Genomic DNA, 15,051 nt, shown 5'->3' with positions numbered 1-15,051 from the left:
ACATAGAAGAAAGAAGTACAGTGGAATCAGTGAAAAATTACACACAAAGATTGACAACAACCAATGTATAAAAAAACAAACAGTGTAAGGACAAATAATAATAATAATAAGTAAATAAATAATACTGAGAATATGCGTTGTAAAGTCCTTGAAAAAAAGTCCATAGGTTGTGAAATCAGTTCAGTGTTGAAGTGAGTGAAGTTCAGGAGCCTGATAGTTGAGGGGCAATAACTGTTTCTGAACCTGGTGGCGTGGGTCCTGAGGCTCCTGTACCTCCTTCCCGATGGCATCAATGAGAAGGACTCCCACCAATGGCCTGATTGGTGGGAGTCCTTGATGATGGATGTTGCTTTCTTGTGGCAGTGCTCCTTGTAGATGTGTTCAATGGTGGGGAGGCCTTTTCCTCTGATGGACTGGGCTATATCCACTACTTTTCCATTCTTGGCCATTGGTGCTTCCACACCAGGCCATGATGCAACCAGTCAGTATACTCTCCACTGTGCGTCTATAGAAGTTTGACAAAACTTTAGGTGACATGCCAAATATGCACAAACTTTGGAGAAATTAGAGGTGCTGTCAAGCCTTCTTTGTAATGACACTATGTGCTGATCCCAGGACAGATCCTCTGAAATGATAACGCCAAGGAATTTAAAATTACCGTCCCTCTCCACCTCCAACCTCCTGATGAGGTCTGGCTCAAGGACCTCTAGTTATCTCCTCCTGTAGTCAATAATCAGCTCTTTGGATTTGCTGATTTGCGTGAGAGGTTGTTGTTGTTGCAATACCATTCAATCAGGTTTTCAATTTTCCTCCTATATGCCAATTTGGTACCATCTTTTATTCAGCCAAAAACAGTGATATCCTCAGCAAATTTAAATCTGCCATTGGAGCTGAGCTTAGCCTCACAGTCATAAGTATAAAGCAAGTCGAGCGGGGGTTGGGGTGGGGAGGGGCAAACACACAGCCTTGAGGTGCACCTGTGCCGATGGAGATCATGGAGGAGATGTTGTTGCCAATCCAAAATGAATGGGGTCTGCAAGTGAGGAAATTGAGGATCCAATTGGACAAGGAGATATCAAAGCCTAGGTCTTGGATCTTACTGATTAGTTTCAAGGAGATGATAATGTTGAATGCTGAGCTGTTGTCAATGAAGATCTCTCTCTATGAGAGTGGGGGGAAGAGTCTGCTGGTTCTCAAGTCGGGTGAGCTCGAATAAACGACGCTTCAGATTGTAACAGCAAAACAGCAATCAGTTGGTCTTCTCTCTCACTGTAGAATGGGTGATGTCTCTCTGTCCCTTGTTGGTGAGAGCGAGAGCGAGAGAGAGAGAGAGAGAGAGAGAGAGAGAGAGAGAGAGGGAGGGAGCCTCTCCAATGTCAAAGTGCTGGGTTATTGTCTGTAGTTTTTGTTGGACTGCAGATCATTGGCTCTCTGGGAGCTTTGCTATTGTTTGCTTGGTGAGTGGCGGGCACTGATGCTTCCTGTTGGGGGGAGGGAGAGAGGGAAGAGTGATGCTTTGCCGCTGCTTGTGCGCAGGAGAGGGAAGGGGGACTTTTATTTTATTTTATTTTTATTTGGATAAGGAATTCACAAATATCATGTACTTTTTTCACACATATAACCTTTTCCATTTTTTTATATGTATAAAACTACAATTATTTATACATTCTTAAGTACACATTGAGATGATATAAAAGGAAAATAAACACTTAAATAGATAATTATGTACTGTGGTAAATCTAACCTATTAGGCTAAGTAATGGAATTAGTTGTTAAGAAAAATGGTAATAATAGTTTCCATATAACCCTTCTGGACCATTTCCACTGGTCCAAAATGTTGTATATAAGCCTATGTACCAACCATTGTAGGTGTTTATATCCTAATTTGTTCATGCTTGCTCCTGCCTGCAGACATAATTATCCAATCCCTATGTACTTAATTACTTAATTTTTTCATTTTTTTATCCCTTTCCCAAATCTTTCCCTTTACTTGTGTTAATTCTCTATTTTCCAAAAGAAAACAAAAAAAACAGATATTTAAACTGGGGTGCTTACGTTAGCAATATTACTGTGTTGATGAGAAGAGCAGTATAAATCATTAGGAGAGTCATCTAAAGTCTGCTTGCATTTGGGGTTATATATTCAATCCATTTATTCCAGATTTGATAAAATTTTTCTTTTTGAGTTCTCAGGGAGTAAGTCAACTTTTCCATTTTAAATATTTCCAAGATAATTTCATACCAATCTTCTAATGTAGGTGGTATTGGATTTAGCCATTTTCTAGTGATTGATTTCTTACTTGCCGCTAAGAGGGCCTGCAGCAACTTTATATCTTCCTTCTGTTCAAGGAACAATACATGCCCCAAATAGAGCGTCTCAAATTTCAGAGGTATCTGGGACCTAAGTACCTTAACTAATGTTCTATGAATACCTTCCCAATATAGACTTAATTTAGGGCAATTCCCAGAAAATATGAAAATGATTTGCCTCCTTGGAGCCACACCTTCTCCAACACATCACATTTGTATCTTTATATTTTTCCTGATATGGGGTCTTGAAGTATCTTATAATGTTTTTCCAACAATGTTCTCTCCAAGTCAAAGAATTAGTCGAGGACCATTGAAAGCTGCAGATTTTCCCCCAAGCCTCCTCTGAAAGTACCAACCCCGCTTCTTTCTCCCACTTCTCTTTAATATACAGTGTATTTACATTTTTAGCATGGGAGAGTGCATTATATAATCGCGAAACTGATTTACTAGGTATTGAACTGCAAGCCGAATTCAGAATCTTGAAAAATTCTAATTCTACTGTTGATAGGTCTGTATATCTACAACTCTGGTTAACATAGTTTCGTACTTGAAGGTACCTAAAAAAGTCATTATGTTCTAGGCCATGTTTGTCCTGCAGGATTTGGAAACTTTGTAATACTCTTTTATCTATAAATGAGAGGTAGGTTGTAAGACCTTTCTTTATCCATAGCTCAAATCTTTTATCTCCTCTGTTGGGAAGGAATTCGGTATCATATGCACACCATCTAAAGAGTTTTAACATGTTATTAATTCCACATGAATTAAACACCTTCTGCCATACTTTTAATGTAAGATTTATCCAAGCATTATTAAATTTTTCCAACTGGGCCATCAATCCTTTGTCAGCTATTGAGGCCTGTAGAGGAAAACTGTCAACTAATCCAAATTCTATTTCCTTCCATCTAGCCTTATATTCCCTATTACACCAATATAACAGAGGGGTTATCTGTGAGGCATAAAAATAATTTCTCAGGCAAGGAAGAACCATACCTCCTCCTTCCTTCCCTAACTGTAAGGTGTTATATCGAAGTCTAGGTTTCTTTCCTTGCCAAATGAAGCAGGAAATCCATTTGTCCCATTCCCTGAATTGATTATCATCCACCTCCACCGGTAAAGTATGGAAAAGATACAATAACCGAGGAAGAATATTCATTTTTATAGTATTTATCCTTGAATTTAAACTTAAAAAGGGGATAAGATTCCATCTATGCATATCTGCTTTTATCTCTGAGATTAATGGCTCATAATTTACCTGTGACAGTGTTGAAAGATCCTTCAGCAGGGTTATTCCTAAATATTTTAATAATTTAGCTTCCCACTTAAGATCGTATGTATCCTGCAATTTTTTGGATGGTGTATAATTTAGGGACATAGCCTGCGTTTTCTTTACATTTATTTTATAACCTGATATTTTCCCAAAGTCATCCAACAGTGTAAACAATCCTATAAATGATTTTTCTGGTTCACTCAGATAGACCAAAACATCATCTGTGAATAACGCCACTTTCTGTTCAATCCCTGCCACCTTGATACCTTTTACGATTTCGCTCTGTTATTAGTTGGGCAAGCGGTTCAATATATAGCACAAAAAGGAGAGGAGAAATTGGGCATCCCTGTCTAGTGCCTCTCTCTAAGATGAAGGAGTCAGAGAGGTCCCCATTTATCTTAATTCGGGCTGTAGGGCTGTCATATAGAGTCTGAATTACTTTAATAAACTTTTCTTGAAAGCCGAATCTTCCTAACACTCTGTACTAACCGAATCAAAAGCTTTCTCAGCGTCCAATCCTACTACCATTGTCTCTGTCTCGTTCTTATTAACCTGTTCTAATATGTGCAGAGTTCTCCTTATGTTGTCCTGTGTTTGTCTTTGTTGAATAAATCCAGTCTGGTCTAAATGGATTAGGCCAGGTAAAAGCTTTTCCAATCTGCGCGCTAATATAGATGTAAATAGTTTGTAATCTAAATTAAGAACACTAATTGGCCGATAATTGCCACATTCTAGTTTAACTTTACCCTCTTTAGGAATAACTGAAATAATCGCTTCTCTCCAGGAAGGTGGAGTTTCTCCTCTCTGCAAGATCCAATTAAAGGTGTTAAGTAGTAATGGGGCTAACTGTGTCTTCAGGGACTTGTACCACTCTGAGGTAAACCCATCAGAACCCGGGGACTTTCCAGCCTTTAACCTAGAGATGGCCACGTTCAGTTCTTTGACAGTTACTGGTTCTAATAAACTTTCATTTTGTAAATCTGTAAGTTTAGGTAGATCTAAAAAATTCAATACACTGTCTATATAGGGCTCATTGGGGGCCCAGGGTTGGGAGTACAGCTCTCGATAATATGTTTCAAAACTCTCTTGAATTTTCCCTATTGTACTCTCCACAAGCTTTGTCTTTGGATTCTTTATTTTATGAATTGTATCGTCTGCTTGTTGTTTTCGTAATTTATATGAAAATACATTCTCCAATAGTAAATTGAACCATTCAACCAATTGAACCATTCAACCATTGAAGGAGTATGTAACAGGTTTATGGGTATAGTTTCCATTTTAATTGTGGACAACAAGCCATCCAAAGCAAATATAAAAATAAGCAGAAAAAGTATGACTTCAAAATAGACTGATTTAAGTCCACACCATCTGCTGGAACAAATGTTGTCTCAAATACACTTCACCTGAAAACTATGATGAGTCAGTTTCTTCTCATGCAACATCATGGGAGGTCGACTAGTATATCAAACAAACCCATACGCATATCAAATTTATAATACTAATCTTTTACACGGGGGTTAATTCCACTCATGGGTTCAATCTTAGGGCGTGCAGTGTGGTTGCTAGTAAGATTTGGAGAAATATAGGGAAAAATACTGCATTTTCAAGGCAAAAAATAAATTGCTCTTTGATGCTCTGGGGGTGTATCACATATAATTTTGAGTTTATACAAGCTGCCATTAAACCCCTGTCCGGTGGGAAGCTGAATTTCTAAGAGATCTAAAGCAGTCCATTGGGGTAGTTAGGAAACTTTAAATTTCGAACAATTTTGTTTTAATGTTAAGAGGAAACAGATGTTGCTGCCTTTCTCTGAACATTAAAAACTGGCCAGAAAAATTTCAAACAACGGATGTGTGGATCTCTCCTCCTGTGATTGTCAGGAAGACTCAGATCACACTCAAATATAACAGTATAATATCAGCTTTCAAACAAAGTTGACAGGCGGCAACACTAACTATATTAAATGTAGCCAAGGTTGAAACTTTCTAATGCAGTTGTGGCTTAGGGATGTAAAGCAGGAGGTAAAAGTCTGCCTGGGTCCTGTATGAAAATTGCCCTATAGGTTCTGGACAGAAACCCAAATGACATGGGAGGCTGGAGTTCACCTGCCTTACATCTTTCTATTTTCATTTATCATTCCATATTCTCCGGATTATGGGTAGGAAAGAAGAACACAGCTTTTGAAAAATGTAGTTCCCATGAAAGATTATTAATTTTCGAATACTGGGCTTTTAAAGGGGATTTATGAGTTCTCAGCATTCCACAAGGTCAGGTACTTTAAGAAGAAATAAAACAAAAGCATTAATTGTCAGAGTAAAGAAAGAAACATTAACCCTGTCAAAGTAAGAGAGCCTGTGCAGTAATGGTCTTTTTAAGATTTAGGGGATTAACACAAGTTAAAATAAAAGCTTTTGCAACAAAGGGTAGAAACAAAAAATCTGTTTTATGCTTTTTTGGGATTCAGTATCACTGTTGAAGTTCTGCTAATAGCATCTTATACCAGTTCTCCAAAACTAAGCCATATTGCTGCACTTAGCACTCTTTAGACCACCCACACTGATGTACATACAAAAACCACATGTGTAAGGAATGTCTGCTGTTAATGGAAATCAATATCAGCATTACAGCCCTATTATACTCTCAGACTGGCTCACAGACAAAATCACTTGTTTCTTCTTTCAGGTACCATTAGCTAGTTTTATATGGTTGAGTGTAAACACAATTTACTTGCTGGTATCTTATCAAATAGCAAATAATGGTTGTTTGAAACCTTATACCAATTATTTATCAATTGATTTAATTACCTCTTTACACACTGTTTGTTGAGAGTACAAGATTTTTAGCGTACTTCAAAATTTCTGATTTATTAAAAGTCAATAACTCAAAACGTATGATAACAGATGGTAAGTGCCTCTTTCCTCTTGTGTCTCTTTATGAAGTGCCTCCAAAAATCTATTGCAACAATGAGGTATATTTGTTCAGGGTCAGGGAGAAAAAAAGGTGGATTTCACTCAGAATTGCACAGTATATTTTATGATCAACTTCTTTCAGTTAAGAAACTGTCCAGTTTGCCTGGAAACTTCCAAGAGAGGCTGGAAATTTGTTATGTGGGTAGGTACTACATTCAACTTAGTGAAGCTCCAATGCAGCAGATCAATATGGAAGTTTCACTCTGAATCCTGGCATCCAGGAACGAGGTTGGCAAATTGGGGGTTCTCTGTCTCCCCCTCATCCTCACATTCACCACATCAAAAAGTCACATCGGCATTTCTACTTCAGATGCCAAAATGATACAGATCAGAAACCCTTGCACACTGGTATGATTTACAGGAGGATTGGGTGAAGGGATTGCAATTCAAAATTGATTAAATGAGTAAAATCTTCCAGATTCTTCATGATAAAGGTATATGTTAGATTCTTATTTAGTGGCACCTTGATGTGGCTGTAATGGTCAGAGGGCATATCGAGCCCAAGAAATATTTGAAGCTCACTCACTTTCAGTACACCGTATCAAGATTTATGCTTTCTAAATATAAACAGAACCACCACCAGGAATTGGTTTGGCACCAGACCTCACTGTAAATTACCAGTGGAACTTGAACTAAATCCCTTCTCTAAACATTAAATATTTTCCTCCTATTCAATCTATTCTAATTGCTATCCATTGTATTTGGTTGCCTTCTGAAAAGTCAGCCATTATTTGAACAGCGAGTAATTGTTCTGAAATCTGAACATGTACAGAATTGGTATGTGAACAAGCAGAATAGAAATGGTGATTTTGCACCTGAGATATCGAATCATCACACAAGCATGAAAAGCTGCCTGTCCAGAGTTGCAATGTTCTGCAAAATGCAAATATAAAATAATTTTATTTCCTTTTAGAATATTTTGTTTCTTCCTGGAATCCACCAGATTTAGCACATTAGTGACTGCAGGTATCTAGCATCTGACCCCCTGCTAATGCCAGCCTGTGTTGAGACCAAAGGAGGTACTTATATGCAATTTACGAGGATACCTACCGATCATACTGAGCGACAGAAAAGATCATTAAGTATCTGCTCTGTCTTAAATACTAGACACCACTCCATGGAACTAGGAATTGGACATATCACTTGGCTACTCAAATTGTACCAAATTTTAAAAACTTGTAAAATTTGTTAAATTAAATTATTGCATGTGACAGGCACTGACACTTTCTAATTAGTTCAATGAGAGTAATCGATCGACAATTTCATTCCACTCTCTGTAACAGCAGCAAACCTAATTGCAGAAGACATCTTACCTGTGGAGACGAATTATGCACCAGCAAACAATTGATGTCCCATCCAGATTCTATATTTCATATGTTCCAAAAATGTAAGTAAAAATACACTTACAATTTATGCTATAGTAATGCTCAGTACTTAAATATGTCTTTTACACTAAAATATGTTCTTGTGCTCAAAACAACTTTGAAGTAGTACTAACTCAAAAATGATGACAGTTTTTTTCCCCCTGTTTTGGACATTAGTTCTGGTGTTTCTGTTTATCTGTTTATCTAGCGTAAGATCAGCAGGTGAATCTTGGCAATTTCTGCATTTTGTTACAAATATTTGTACCTGTAAGTTTACAATAAAATGTATCAGCACCGGAATCGATTAATTGCTGTAAAACTTCTTCCCATTGTTATGCGTGTTTCAGGTCTATATCACATCAACTTATATTGCTCAGGGTAATTAGTGTAGCTCTTCCTGGAAGATTCTGCGTAGAAACTGCAATTCTAACACTAAACCCCTTTATTATATTCAATCCAAGTTGCTAAACGTAAGGAGATCTGAAGGAGATAGGATGAGTTCTTCTTTCTATTAAGTCAACAGAGGCCAAAACACAAAATGAATAACTGTAAATCAACATGGGCAAATGTCAAAATGGGGGGTAAGAACCTGGGGTATTTTGCTTCATGGAATTTGAAATTGATACATTATTCCACTTCACCGCTCAAACTTACAAACATTTGGCATGAAGTTAAGAATTTTACTCAGGAGGGCCACAGGATTACTCTTTCATGAAATGAACAAATGCAATACATTTGTGTTACAAGGAATGTTGAGCCAGGAAAACAGCTTTACTTTCAACTATTAAAAATAACTCTGAAATGCTTGCTATTTATATTGGTTCCCTGCAACAGAAAATATTCCACCACTCAACACTAATAGGCCTCAGCTTCATGAAAAACATATGGGAAAAATTCCACATAATTGGCAAATTCTGATGGGAAAGAGCAATTTAAAAACAAATGGGAATTAAATACCTGCCTTGTTCATTGGAACTTGTTCATTGTTTTGTTTTATTTCACAAATAATGCACATCTTAAATTCCAGCTGACTGCTAGTGATAATAAGAGAAAATGGTGCCATCACTTTGATGATGTTTTAAGGAATGTGCTTTCCTTCTCATTAGGAGGATCAATTATTACATTAATATCTGCAGCCAGTTTCTTCTGTGTATTTTTTCCCTTGAACTCTTAAGTGTATTTGAAAAGAATGTGTTTATACGTTTTCAGTACATAGCAGGTAGGAAAAGTCACTTCCCTCCTCCCGTCCTCTGCATTATTGAGTTTTCTGCTCAATTTGTGCTGTATATTACAAATTACTGCTGTATTTTATTGTAAATTAGACTATTTATTGTTTCATTAACTTTTAACCAAATTTCTCTATTTTTAAATTCATCTTCCTTCATGCCGCCTACTAATTTGTAGTGCATTGATTTCAAAGAACAAATGTAGTTTACGAAGTTCTTCCTTACAGAAAGTTTCTCTTTGATGGGATAACTGCAAAACCCAGGGAAGAGGAGGATTGATTTTTCTGGTAGGTTTTGAGGTAAGTGCACATAAACACTATCAGTTGGAAACCAACTGAAATTTCTTCAAAATGTATAAAACTCCTGGAGCTGACTGTGACAGACATGATGGTTGATAATAGCAGATAAAGCAAATCCCTTTGCCAGCACTGACCCCCGTGGCACACCACTAGCCACAGGTACCTAGTCCAAGAACCGACACTCAACCATCAACACCTGTTTCCTACCACTGAACCAACTATGAATGCAATGTAACCCTCTCAACCGGCCTGCTAATGACTCAGGCTGTTTATTCCTTTCCATAGATGCTGCCCAAATTGCTGAATTCCTCCAGCATTTTGTATGTGTTACTAATGACTGACCTTGTCAAATACCATATACAAACATTCACTGCCCTGTCCTTACCTGCTGTCTTGGGTACCTCCTCAAAGAGCTCCAAGAGACTTGCCAGCCACCAATTCACACAGATGAAGCCTCGCTGACTGTTCCAAATCACACCTTGCCTCTCCAAATGTTGGTAGGCCCAGTCCCTCAGAATTCCTTACGACAATTTATCCACCACTGATGTCAAACTCATTCTCCTGTAGTTTCCTTGTTTCTGCTATCATTTCTAAGTAATGGGGTTACATTAGCTATTCTCCAGTCCTCTGGAACCTCAGCTGTGGCCAGAGATGTAGTAAAACCCTTTGCGAGGGCCCTTCACAATTTCTTCTCTAGCTGCCCACCAGGTTTGAGATGCACCAGGTTAGGCTCTTGAGATTTACTCACCTCTGTGCACTTTAAGGCTACCAATACCTCCTTCCTGCTAATCCTTATGTGGTCCATGACATTGCCTCACCTTTCCCATATTTCCTTAGCTTCCATTGTTTTCTCCACAGGAAAAACTGCAGAGAAATATTAATTTAAAAAGATCTCCTATTCCATTCGCTGATTTTTAAGGGGGACCTATTCTCTCCTCAGTCACTTCTTCTTAATATACCTATAGAACCTTTTGGGGTTTCTCATCACCTTGCCTGCCCAATCCTTCTCACGTGCTCCTCTTAGCCTCTCTCTTAATGCACTCCTACACTTCTTATAGTCATCAAAAGATTCGCTAGTTCCTGACATCACTTTTTTAAAGGGCTCCCACTTGGCAGATGCTCCCTTCCCTGTAAACAATCTTGTCCAACCAGTCTCCACAAGATCACACCAAATGGTTTCAGACAATGTTCCATTCAGTTGGACCTTGCTGTACAACCTGCGCTTTGTAGTAAAGTCTCTGAGGTAAAACACCTGCGACCACAAGTCTATCAGCTGCAATCAGCATGGGTTATCCTGCAGGAGTAAGATATGTTGGATACTGAAGAGTCTATTAAAACCATTCAGCAGGATGCCTCGTTTTCAGATCTCACCGACAAGCAGCAAGACCTCACTTGGCTGGTAGGGAGAGTAGCCCTCTCCATCATAACCTTCCTGCATGGTCAGATTCTAACTTCCCATGCACATTGCTCTCGAGAGGGCTGCAAGGAGCATGAAGCAATTGTTCAGCTTTGAAGGAAAAATGATGCAAGAGTCCCCTGCATCCTAAGCAGCTGCATGACAGAAGATTTCAACCTCCACTCTTTTCTCAGGGAAGCATACAGAGACAAACATCGTGTGCTGCTGGAAGACCATTTGTGAAAGAAGTTTAGTTTGCCGGAGGTTTATTGATTTGTCAAGATGCAAGTGAATATTGGTTATTTCCTCATACTAGGCTGCAGAGTATGCACTAGTGCAGTGAAGCCTGGTGCAAAGGCCATGTGAGGGAAAGGCCATGGTCTTGGTTCTTACTGACACTACTCACCGAGGGGCTAAGGCTTGCACAATAACCTCGCAAACTTTCAAGAGTGTATTGTTTAAAGAGGGAACATGAATAGCTTTGACACAGTAACTTACAATGCATTGAATTAATGACTGATAGCAGAGATAGACCTGATTTGATTGCATTTAATGCGTATATTTTGAAGAGTGTACTTTTTGAAAAGGTATACTCACATAGATCCTTTCATACTCTCAGGATGTCTGAAAAGTCACTGATTGACTTCAGAAATATTAGCAGCTCTGCAGGCAAAAGCACTGAAACAACATACAGGCAAAGCCCCAAACACAGAAAATGAAATCAATGTATTGTATTGGCTTTGGCATGAGTTGAGTATGTGTGGGGGAAGTTCGCATTCATCTCTTACATCCAGCAGAACAGGAAGCTTCACTATCAATTTAACATACTGTATTATTCACCAGGAGCTGGCTGGTGATGTAGTGGTATCAGCTCTGGACTTCAAGGCACATGGTCCTGAGTTTAAACCCAGCCGGGTCCCAACCTGAGTGGAAGATCTACTTCCATATGTTGCCATGAAACAAGGTCCATGGGGTCACAAAGAGTCAGACTCAACTTAATGACTGAACAACAACCACAAACTATTCACCAGAAATTTTTATATATTCCTTGAAGGGAAGAGAGTGGACTTGAAGTAAAAAAGGTAATCCCAACAAGCCTGACCTCCAGTGCTGCCTGTGTGAAGTTTGCACATTCTTCCATATGACCCCAGATGCGCTGGTTTCTTCTCACATCTCAGAAACATGCCAGTATAACTGGCCATTGTAAATTGGCCCGATGTAAGATCTGAGGGGAAGCTTGTGGGAATGTGGCAAAGAATAATACAGAATTAACATAAATAAATGTTTGGCCTGTTGTGTCTGAACCAAGTATTTGTTACCAAGTATGCTGTCTGTCTCTGTGGCAAACAGAATAGAGTGGAGCTTGAACCTTGGCGAGGAGATGAGGAGGTGACAGATGCATTTTAAATGTGGCCCGGTGGAAAGCAGAGTAGAAAAGCAGCAGAAGGAGGGAGTCACCAAGTCAACCAAGAGCTTGGCCAAAGACAATGGACAAATGAGGTTGTCCATTGTCCTTGGAGGTTGAAGTGGTGCAAGGCAGGAAGAGGACTTTGGCGCATCGAGGCAAAGTTGGCAATAACCACTGCTCCTCAAATCTGTCTCTATTCAGCAGAGCAGTCATTTATCATGCAATGCAATGCAGCTGAGAATCAGGGAGCAAGGTAGAGGACACAGCAAAGGAAATATATTGGCACTGAATTTGCCAAGAAATTAATGGTAGTCCAGAAATTCATCGGGGCTGTGATTGGTGCAGTAGACATATTTGTGTTCTGAGGCCAGCAAGCTTGATTTACACTTTTAAGAGATGTAGCTAACCCAGCAACCTAAAGTGGGGAAGTGATGGACAACAAGTTGTAAATCATGACAATTTGCCCTAATGTCTGCAATTTGTGATAAGAAGAACTCACTATTAAAACAGAGCAAAAACAAAAACTGCAGCTGTTAGAAATCTGAAATGTAAACATATTATTCAGGAGGTGTGATAGCATTGGTGAGATAATGATCCAGGTCCAAGAGTCTGTCAGAACTAGGAAAGAAAACAAAGCAATAAGTCAGATAGAAAGTGAGCAGAACAAAGAGAATCTCACCAATGAGGCGACACTAATAACGCAAATGTAGCAGAGGTTGCAGATGATAGTCCTCAGTTCACTTTGCCAACTGCAGGGCCGGACAAACGAGAGTCAGTGGATGTTGTTTACTTGGATTTTCAGAAGGCCTTTGACAAGGTGCCACAAATGGGACTGTTAAATACGGTCACAGCCCATTGTATTACAGGAAAAGTACTAGCATGGATAGGAGATTGGCTGACTGACTGGAGGCAAAGGATGGGAATAAGGGGAGCCTTTTCCGGTTGGCTTCCGGTGACTAGTGGTGTTCTGCAGGGATCGGTGTTGGGACCGATTCTTTTCACGTTATATGTCAATAATTTGGAGGATGGAATTGATGTCTTTGGCCAAGTTTGTGGATGATACAAAGATAGGTGGAGGGACAGGTGGTGTTGAGGAAGCAGGGAGCCTTAGGAAGGACTAAGTTAGATTACGAGAATGGACAAAGTGACAGATGGTCATGCACTTTAGTAGAAGGAATAATGGCATAGACTATTTTCTAAATGGGGAAGAAATACAGAAATCAGAGGTGCAAAGGGATTTGGGAGTCCTCGTGCAGGATTCCCTAAAAGTTCATTTGCAGGTTGAGTCATTGGTAAGGAAGGATGAGGTAGGAATGTCATTGAAACCTATCGAATATTGAAAGGCCTTGAACCCTAGCTAGAGTGGACATGGAGAAGATGTTTCCTATAGTGCGGGAGATAGACTCGGACCAGAGGGCACAGCCTCAGAATAGAAAGATGTCCCTTAAGAAGAGAGATGAGGAAGAATTTCTTCAGCCAGATGGCGGTGAATCTGTAGCATTCATTGCCACAGACAAAATTTACATCTGATCCAGTAAAAATTCTGTGAGCAATATCTTAGAACAGCTGTTGTTTTCCTCTTTACTGGCAATGTGTGGCATTGTGACTTGAATTCAGTGATAATTTAATGACTGATACATTTTCAGCATGAGATTCATTATCCCATTGAATCCATGCCCGCAAAAAATAAGTTCTTTCCAATGTGGTCCCACTTCCAAGCTTTTGTACTATAATTCTGTAGGGTTCTCATCCAAGTACCTCTTGAAATATGATGAGTGTTTTGCCTTTGCCATCTTTTCATGTATTGAAGTCTAAGACACCATTACACTCTACAGTCAAAAGCCACCCTCGTAAATGTCTTTTAGTCCTAAGAATGAAACAAAATCATTATTTCAGATGTCACTGGTAAGACCAGCATTGACTATCCATAATTGTCCCCTAGAAGATGGCGATGAGCAGCCAAATTGAACCACTGTAGTCCTTCTGCACTCAAAGTGTTGGGTGGAGAGTTCCGAGATTTAGACAAGATGACAATGACACATCTAAGATGTATTTCAAAGTTAGGATGATTTGCAACTTACATAAGAATCTGTAGGTTAATACTGGCCTTCTTGACGGTAGATTTCAGACTCAGAAAATGCTACTGGAGCAGCCGGGAAAAGTAAGATGGTGCATGGTGCTGTGACTGTACACCTTTAGCAGATGAACTAAATGTTTAGAATGGTTGATGGGGCACCCATCAAACAGAAAATGCTGGAAAACACTTAACAGTTCAGGTAGTTTGTGCAGAAAGGAAATGTTTCAAGTCCCTAACTCCTCATCAAAACTAGAAAACAAAGAGAAACCCTAACTTTAAGTTGCAGAGGAGATGGAGATGTTTGGACAGGACAAAGAGAATATTTTTTATAGGGTGAGGGGCTTCTGGGTCTGTGTTATATGATAGCAATAGTGTGGCTGTAATTGACGCAAGGCAAGCCTAACAATCACAGATGTATGATTAGCAGAAATGACCACTTCTGAAATAGATATAAAGAGGGAGTGAGTTACATAAGGCTGCTCTGTTTGGTAATAAGTTTGAAAGAAGCAACATATCCAAATGAAAGATGAGATGTTCTTCTTGAAGCTTGCATTGGGTGTGATCGTAACAACGTGGGAGACTACAGAGAGATAAGTATGAGTGAGTGTTCAGCACAATGCACTACACTAGTAGAGAGAGAAAAATTGAGCAAAAAACAAGTTACAGAGAGATGATAGACAAAAATGTTCTTTTCTGAACCCAAGGAAAGCAATTTACCTGCAGTTAAACAATTCTC

Source organism: Mobula hypostoma, chromosome 16, assembly GCF_963921235.1.
Source record: "Mobula hypostoma chromosome 16, sMobHyp1.1, whole genome shotgun sequence".
Taxonomy (NCBI): Eukaryota; Metazoa; Chordata; class Chondrichthyes; order Myliobatiformes; family Myliobatidae; genus Mobula; species Mobula hypostoma.
This window is presented reverse-complemented; position numbering follows the sequence as displayed.